Source organism: Lactuca serriola, chromosome 1 (assembly GCF_051521515.1).
Source record: "Lactuca serriola cultivar US96UC23 chromosome 1, Lser_US96UC23_V15, whole genome shotgun sequence".
Classification (NCBI taxonomy): Eukaryota; Viridiplantae; Streptophyta; class Magnoliopsida; order Asterales; family Asteraceae; genus Lactuca; species Lactuca serriola.
In genome coordinates, this window is record NC_136408.1 from 161,121,047 (window position 1) to 161,130,425 (window position 9,379).

Here is a 9,379-nt window from a genome sequence, read left to right on the forward strand (position 1 = left end):
TTATAGGTTGTATATCTTTTATGAATTGATATACTTAGCTCACTATAAACAATGCTCTGATACCAATCTGTCACACCCCAAAACCGGAACGGCGGAAACGTTCTGGGGTGGATGACATCATGTCAAGTATCACAACACATGCATTATAGTAATCAAAGTACAACAAAACATTGCATTGATAGTAATAATTTTACATGGTTACTTTACAATACTTCAAAGTAATACAAGTAATAGAATAAATACAGCGTGGTACTAAGCTATCTTCATCAACAGATCCGGGGGTGTACCTGTCTAATGCTAACCTGAAAATAGAAGTTATTTGAAAAGCGAGTATTAGCATTTTTACAAATGCTGGTGAGTTCATAAGCATTTAGTGACATTTATTCAAATAACTTTATAAAGTAGTAGTTTAAGTGTTTACTGTGTATTAGAGTTCTTTCCAAAAAATCCTATATTTTCTTTAATAAAGCAGCCTTCTACCAAGACTTGTCAGTGTTATGTGGTAAAAAGTAGTTTTCCCTTAATTGCTATCATTATCTAAATGCTGAATTTGATTATTAAAGAAAGCAAGAGACACCAGGGAATATCATATGCCTCAGAAGTGAGGACTGCTGACTAAGGCAAGGAATTCATAGACTCTAGGAAAGTATCGAACGAACGACATGCCTGGTTTAGTCTAACAAGTGGAGACACAGACCCCAGAAGGTACCAAATGAAAGGTACAACTGGTAAGGTCTAAAACAGTGAAAAACAGACCCCAGATAGTATCAAATGAAAGATACGTCTTGTAATGTCAAAATAGAGAAAACAGACCCCAGACGGTATCAAATGAAAGATACTTCTTGTAAGGTCAAAACAGTGAAAACAAACCCCAGACAGTATCAAATGAAAGATACGTCTTGTATGGTCGAAACAGTGTGACTCTGAAAATGAATTACCAGCTTACAGTGTAAATTGCCAGTGAAATACCGTTACCTTAAGGCCAATGAATTATAAGGTAACCCGGGATACTCGTAACCATACTGACTAGAGTACCAGACGCCCTACAAGCGTCTAAAATATGACATTTGTCACCTGTTGGCTTGGTAGGTCGGGACTGTAGCTAGCAGTCTGGGTGCGGGGGTGTCAATCTCGTATAGATCTATACACATAATGTCCGCTCTCCCTATAGTAGATTCTCCTTACCAACTTGATGACGGAGAAGGGCATGTCCTGAAGATTCAATCCAAATAGTGGGTAGAGACTTCCAAATAGTGGGTAGTATGTAAGTGCTGAACTAGAGGTAGAGACTTCCAAATAGTGGGTAGTGTGTTTCTAATGTAAGTGTAGACTAGAGGTAGAGACTCTTCACTGAACTGACTAGAGAATTCATGTATGTCCATACTCATGTACATAATATATAACCAATGAATCAAACGACCTTCGGACGGCCATCCAATCCCACCAGACCACATCTCAACGAAGAAAAGGAAATAGGGAGGACGAGCCTTCCAAAGTCTTTCAATCATTACTTATATGTACCTATATAAGCACAGACATACATCTAACTACGACTGAGTGTGTATCAAGTAGAAGTGATTCTTGTGAAGTAGGAGTGTCTAACGAGTGAAGTAGGAGTTGTCGCAAGTGAAGTTGGAGTGTCGAACAAGTATAAGCGTATCACGAAGTAGAGACGACAATAAGTGAAGTAAGAGCGTCTATCAGGTATAAGCGATTACAAGTATAAGCGATATATAGACAATAACCGGTATAAGTGTATCACGAAGGGAATGCGTTATAAAGTAGGAGTTTTAAATAAGTAAAAGCGAAGCAGCAGTAACAAACCAGTAAAAGTATACATCGTGAAATGGAACTTTGATGAAAACCTTGGAAAAACAGGAAAACTCGCATTTGGTATTCTTTGGTAAAATAAGTGTGAAAACCTTTAGAAATCTTTGGAATCTTTCATAAACCAGTTTAAAATGAATTTAGGTAAAACAGTATAAGTAAGAGTTTTGAAACAATTGAAATCCCTTTTGAAAACCATTATAGTGTCCTACTCGGTAAAACAGTGTAAAGTGTGGTAAAACCTTGTGCATGCGGGTTATCAATCACATGTGATTGATATGATAACTGGCATGTTTGACTTGTATTCCCCCTATAAAACATGAAAAAACATTAAAAGGTTCATTCAGGGGTATAAACTCACCTGGTGTAAGTAGGTCCGACGAAGGTGCCGTTTGGGCGTACGGTGTCACGTAAGGACTCGAACACACTCAATGACCTATTTAACATATGATAACATATGTTCACTTACAATTAGTATATTTAATACTAATTAACACGTATACGCACTCAAAGGAGCGGAAAACACTTTGGTTAAGTGTTTGGGTGTCCCGGGTAGCGTCTAAAGGTGTGTATGGCTTAGGAATGGAGTTTACTCTCCGAGAGTAAACTCCCAACACCATGTTTACGGCCGAGGAACTACTCACCATGAGTTTATAGCCGTAAACTCATGGTGAGGGGTTCTAGTGTGTTTTAAGGCTTCTAACTTGTTCATGGAATTATTCTAGGTCCAAAACTATATAGTATGAGTGGGTTTAAGGTCTTTAAGGGCATCTTAATGGAGTTTACGGCCCAGGGAAAACTCCTAAGGGAGTTTTCGGCCGTAAACTCTCATTCCTTAAGTTTTGTGAAGTTTTAAGCCCCTAATACCTTGCTAGTAATTTATAATGATAGTCTAAGGCCATTTGGGGGGTAAAAACTAAGATTTTGGCTTTGTTTGGGGAGTTTACCGCCTTGACACATGTCTGGGCCGTAAACTCCTTTTAATCCTCCTTATCCTTATGTTTAAATGATCTAAACCCAAGAGGATTAGCCCCTAATTTATGTATAAAGTCCAAGGGTGTTTTGGGGGTATTTTTGGGGCTTTTTGCAAGGTTTAGAGGTGTTTACGGCCTTGGCATATGCCTGGGCCGTAAACTCTCTTTTACCCCCTAAAATCATGTGATTTAATGTTTAAACACTCCTAGGCTAACCCCTTAATTTATTTCCAAGCCTTTAGGGACATTTTGGGGTCAATTTGGCCTCATTTAAGGTGTTTACGGCCTAAGCAGCAGCTTAGGCCGTAAACTCGTCTTTCACAACTTCCAAGTTCGATTTCTAAGCTATAAACACGAATCATAATGTTTAGAATAAGCTAGGGTAAGTGGACTTACGATTTGGAAGCGTTTGGTTGTGGATTTGGGTCGAAAACGAGTCTAGAGAGAGAGTATAGAGAGAGATAGAGAGGGTAAAAAGTCTCCAAATGGAGTTTACTCCCCTTTATATATGGGTGGGAGTTGGAGCTCAGTGGGATTCTACCCGATACTGCCGTTAAACGGGGCTTTTGGTCGCACCCGATTTAGTGGTCGTAATAATAAAACTAACTTTTCCAAATAAATGGAAATGTGTGTTATGTGTTTTTATTTCCTTTTATTACGACTTAACGGCAGATTAAATATAAACCAATGAAATGTTTATTTAATTGACGACCTCTAATTAACGGAACTTTTAGAAACTTGAATATTCTGTTAACGGTAACGGGGAAATGTAACGGAACAACTTGGGTTGTCACAGATTTCAAGAAGGTGATCACTATTCTGTCAAAGTTCCAAAGTTTGTGGTGATTTGTGATTTCCTTTTGAGGCATCCACAATATTGGTGCTAGGCTCTAAAACTCCAAGCAATCAACTACAACTACAATGTAAGTAATCGTACTAGCTTTATTTGATTCAAGTTCCCCATGCCATGCTAGATAGGATAAGAACCTTGAAAAAATAATTATTTGCATGTATCTTAGTCAAACATAGATCCAAGGTTTCTAGGGTTGCATGTACACCATAGGAGTGTTAGAATGTGCAAAACACATCAATTATGTGATGTGCTATGCATGCTAGAGTAGGCTAGGTGAATCATATCTTAGGACTAGGGTGGCCTGATATGTAATGCCTTAGCCTAGGAGTTTACGCTGTTGTGAGTTGCTTTGAGTGCATGTAGGTAGTAGAGAGTAGCTTGTGAGATGTCTGCTTGAGAGTAAGCTGAATTCAGGGGGTATAGAGTACTTGCTAATTGGGATCTTAGGAGGACGAATTGGTGTGGATACGGATACAGTGTGGAAGGTAGTATTGGGCTTGTACTACTGAAAGCACCGGATCGGTAAATATACCAAGTAAGAATCCTTAGGGTGCTAAGGAACTGGTAGGAACAGTTGATCGAGCGTGAATAATCTTGGTCGAGGCTCTGATTACTTTATGTCATATTTCAGAGGCATCATGGTGGGAACGCGTCACAACCCAGGAGGCAGTGGTACCAATGGTACTAGTGATGAGGAGACCCGTAAGATGATTCACGAGGAGGTAGCCACAGCCATTCGGGATGAGATACCGGAGATGTTTGGGTCTATCAAGACCACGCTAATTGAGACATTCGATGATTGATATGCTGCTCTGACCGAGGCTGCTGCTGCTGCAGGCAGCGGAACTGTCGCTGCTGCTAGGCCGCAGGGGGTGACTCGTTGCTATACCGAGAGTTCAGAAACACGAAGCCACCAGAGTTTGATGGGTTGCATGACCTGATTGCTGTTATGAGATGGATCTCCGACGTTGAGGGATGTTTCTACGCTTGTTCCTGTCCAGAACATTTGAGAGTACGGTTCGCGCTGAACCAACTGCTCTTGGGAGCGAAGGACTGGTGGAAGTTTATGATGGCAGATTTTACTCCTGTAGAGCTTACCGCGGTGACCTGGGAGAGGTTCACTACTATGTTCAAAGACGAGTATGTTCCCCCGTGATTACATATATGTTTCATGAGACGGTGTTATTTTTCCCTAAGCACGTGTCGACCGAGCAGGCATGCAAGAGTCGATGTTTTATCATACCTAGGAGAGACATTCCAGATTTCGTGGCGAACTGTACGTACCAAAAATGCTCGAAAGAAGGAGATTGAGCTACAGAATCAGGCCAGGGAGGAGGCCGAGTCTCAGAGGAGGGACAGGCAACCGGTGCAATCTCAGCCAGCAGCCAAGCGGGCAAAGCATGCCGATACGAGATCTGGAGGCCAGAAGGGTTGCACTTGTCGGAAGTGCGGTAAGGGATATGATGGAGTTTATCGGGCAGGTGCTCGCTACAAATGTGGCAAGGAGGGGCATATAGCCAGGGATTGCCCCAAGGTATTTTCAGTTTGCTTCCATTGCATCCAGACTGGCCATAGGAAGGTCGAGTGCCCGCAGTTGATTCAGGGATCAACACAGGGATCTATGTTTTCTACCACTCGAGGTACAGAGAGTTGGCCCATGAAGGCCGAGGAACCGAAGGATCACGGCAGAGCCTTCCATTTAACCAAGGAGGAGGTCCGCGCAGCACCTGATGTTGTGGCTGGTATGTGATTTTTTGCTTATTCTTTTGTTTATATATATGTTGCTCTTCTTTCGTGTTATTTGACTAGGGTGCAAGTCGAGCTTTCGTGTCATTAGCATTGAGTCAGTACATCGGTATCCGACGAGAGGCATTCAGTGGACCTCTGCGAGTTTCTATAGCTGACGAGCGAGGGGTTTTTGCTACTGATGTGATTCGATGATGTTTACTCGAGATTTTTGGTGTTGACCACCCGATAGATTTGGTACCGATTGTTATGGGGGGTGTCTGTGTTATCGTGGGCATGGACTGGTTGAGCCGATTCGGAGTTGTTATCGACTGCAAGCGTCAGTTGGTGACCATACGAGACCATAGTAGGGGAGTACTTACGGTGTATGGCGAGGGAACCCGATCTGGGTCAGCATTTTACTCGGCTGCCAGAGCGTGAATGAGTCTACATCAGGGCTGTAGAGGGTTTCTAGCATATGTGATGGATACACGAGTTGCCGCAGAGAGGCCGAGTTCTGTCGGTGAGGTTTCGATAGCACGAGAATTTCCGGATGTTTTCCCCGAGGAGTTGTCGGGTGTGCCTCCCGAGAGGCAGGTGGAGTTTCGCTTGGATTTGGTTCCTGGGGCGGCGCCTATTGCCAAGGCACCCTATCGCCTTGCACCACCGGAGATGCAGGATTTATCCTCACAGCTTCAGAAGCTGTTGGGGAAGGGATTCATCCGAACGAGTAGCTCGTCTTGGGGAGCGCCGATCCTTTTTACCGGATGTGCATTGATTACCGGGAGTTGAACAAGTTGACGGTCAAGAACCGTTATCCACTACCGAGGATCGACGATCTGTTCGATCAGTGGCAGGGAGCTTCTTGGTTCTCCAAGATAGATTGAGGTCTGGATATCACCAGATGAGGTTGCGGGCTGTGGATATCCAGAAGATGGAGTTTATGACTTGTTATGGGCATTACGAGTTCATGCTGATGCCTTTTGGGCTCACCAATGCACCCGCAGCATTCATGGATCTCATGAACTGAGTATGCAGGCCGATGTTGGATCGATCGGTGATTGTGTTCATCGACGATATTGTAGTGTATTCGAGATCCAGAGAGCAACATGAGGAGCATCTAAGGGAGATTCTTGGAGTATTGAGATAGGAGAGGCTTTATGTCAAATTCTCTAAGTGTGATTTCTGGTTATGAGAGGTCTAGTCAGGGTTGGGTGCGGTGCTCATGCAGAGAGGGCACGTGATAGCATACACATCGGGGCAACTAAAGCCTCACGAGGAGAGGTACCCCACCCATGATTTAGATTTGGGGGCAGTGGTGTTTTCCCTCAAGATACGACGCCATTATTTGTATGGGGTTCGGTGTACCATATACATTGACCACAAGAGTTTGAAGTATCTGATGGAGCAGCCAAACTTGAACATGCGCCAGAGGAGATGGTTGGATGTGGTAAAGGATTATGACTGTGAGATCTTGTAGCACCTGATCAAGGCTAACGTGGTAGTCGATGCTCTAAGCGGCAGGGTAGAGAATGCCTGATTCGAGATATGCACGTGGATGACGCTGATGAATCTGATATTGGATACCATCCGAGAGGCCCAAGCAGAGGATGTGAGACCGAAGAACCACAAGAGAGCGTGGGTGATTGGCCAGGTGTCCGAGGTTGTTACCGATAGTCGAGGGCTTATGACCTTTCACGGTCTGATTTGGTTCTTGTTTACGGGCGGGGCACGTAGCATACTAATGGAGGATGCACACAGATCGAGATTCTCGATCCATCCCGGGGCCACTAAGATGCATTTGGCCCTGAAGAGAGATTACCGGTGGCCCTATAGGAAGAGGGATGTTGCATGGGTAGTGTAGTGGTGCTTGAACTGTCGTCGGGTTAAGGCCGAGCACCAGCATCCGCATGGAAAGTTGCAGCCACTGAAGGTTCCCCAGTGGAAGTGGGAACATATTTTTATGGATTTTATCACCAAATTTCCGAGAACCGCTAGGGGTGTTGACACAATTTGGGTGATTGTGGATCGGCTAACAAAGAGCGCTCACTTCCTTGCTATCATTGACAGCTCTTCTACAAAGAGACTGGCAGAGATGTATGTGAGAGAGGTGGTGTCTCGGCATGGAGTGGTGATCTCGATTTTGTCAGCCCGAGATGTACGTTTCACTTCCAGGTTTTCGAAGAAGTTTCGTGAGGAGTTGGGTATGAGATTGCACTTCAGTACTGCTTATCACCCATATATGGATGGGCAAAGTGAGAGGATGATACAGACGCTTGAGGACATGCTTCGAGCATGTGTAATGGACTTCGGTGGAAATTGGGATACACACCTACCCTTGGCTGAGTTTTCTTACAATAACAGCCACCATTCGTATTGGTATGCCTCCCTTTGAAATTTTTATTGGCGGAGGTTTCGGACCCCCATCTGTTGGGGAGAGGTAGGGCAAAGAGTGATGGGTTGCACTGAGATAGTGCTTAAAACGAAGAAGCAGATTTAGCAGGTCAAAAAGAGGTTACTGATAACCCAAAGTCGCCAGAAGAGTTATGAGGATAGGCGACGATCCGAGCTCGAGTTCCAGGTTGGAGACTTTGTACATTGGTAAGCTAGGGCCCCCATACATTGGTCCTTTTAGAGTGACCGCTAGGGTGGGCAAGGTAGCATAACGTTTAGAGCTACCCGAGGAGTTGAGTCAGATCCATGATACCTTCCACGTATCCTAATTGAGGAAGTGTATAGCCGATGAGACGGCGGCAGTGCCATTGGAGGATATTCAGGTAGAAGCGAGCCTGAATTACATCGAGATGACGATTGCGATGCTGGATAGGAATATCAAGGATCTGAGGAACAAGGAGGTGTCTTTGGTTTAGGTCCAGTGGCAACATCGAAGAGGTTCTGAGCTGACTTGGGAGCTGGAGTCGGAGATGCAGGAGCAGCATCCGGAGTTATTTACGGCATGAGACATCGAGGGCGAAGTCTGATTCTAGTGGGGGAGAATTGTAGCATCATAAAATTTAGGTATATCTCTTTAATCCTTCTTCTTTTCCAAGTTGACAAAATTAGCCAAAATAGAAAATGGTGACAACTGGGTACGTTGGGCGTACTAAATAGTACGTTGCGTGTACCCATGGGCGTGCCTTTGACGCGGACTCAACCCGGTATGCTAGGTGTACCATAGTTACGTTGGGCATAATGGGCCCAGACTCAAAACCCTAAATGAGACATGATCACTATAAAAGGAATGCCATGGCCTCCATCCCAACCACCATTTCCAGAGAGTGAAACCCTAAAAGAGCTAAACCTTCATTCTAGACTTGTGTGTGTGTATTTGACCTTGAAAGTGTCATTGTGTGCTTGTGAAGAAGAAGATAAGGCATTGAAGAGGAAAGATTAGAGTCCAAGCTTCTAGATCTGAGCTAAAATGAGTGGGGAACTTCTCACAAAGGTAAAAAGCTTCAAACTTTTCCACTATTTTGTTATGAATATCATATAGGAGCATTTTTAGGGTTTATGTCCCAAAGGTGGAGACTTTTTGAGCAAAGGAACTCCATGGACCTTGATCTACCCCATTTTAGTGTATTTTGTGTTATAAATCCATAAAAATCCAATCTTGTACATTAAGATTAAGTCATGCATGAGATTATGTCTTAATGGGGAAAGAGGATATGTGTTTGAAGTGATTGGTGACCTTTACAGCCATGCACAGGCTTAAAGATTTCGACTTTATGGCTTAAGAGACAATAGAGTACCTGAATCTGAGATATGAGCTTATGTCTTAATATATTCAGACCAAAAATCATGAAAGTATGAAACTGGGACTTACGTTGGGCGTAATCCCAGTACACACCACGTAGGGGGTCGGGTTCCCCAATTCTGGATGACCCCGGAGTACGCCCCGCGTATAGAACTAGTACGTGCAGCGTACCTCCCTACAGTTGACTTTCGTTGAGTTTTATGGTTTGGTCAACATGTGGACTTTTGGACCATTAGAGGGGTAAAA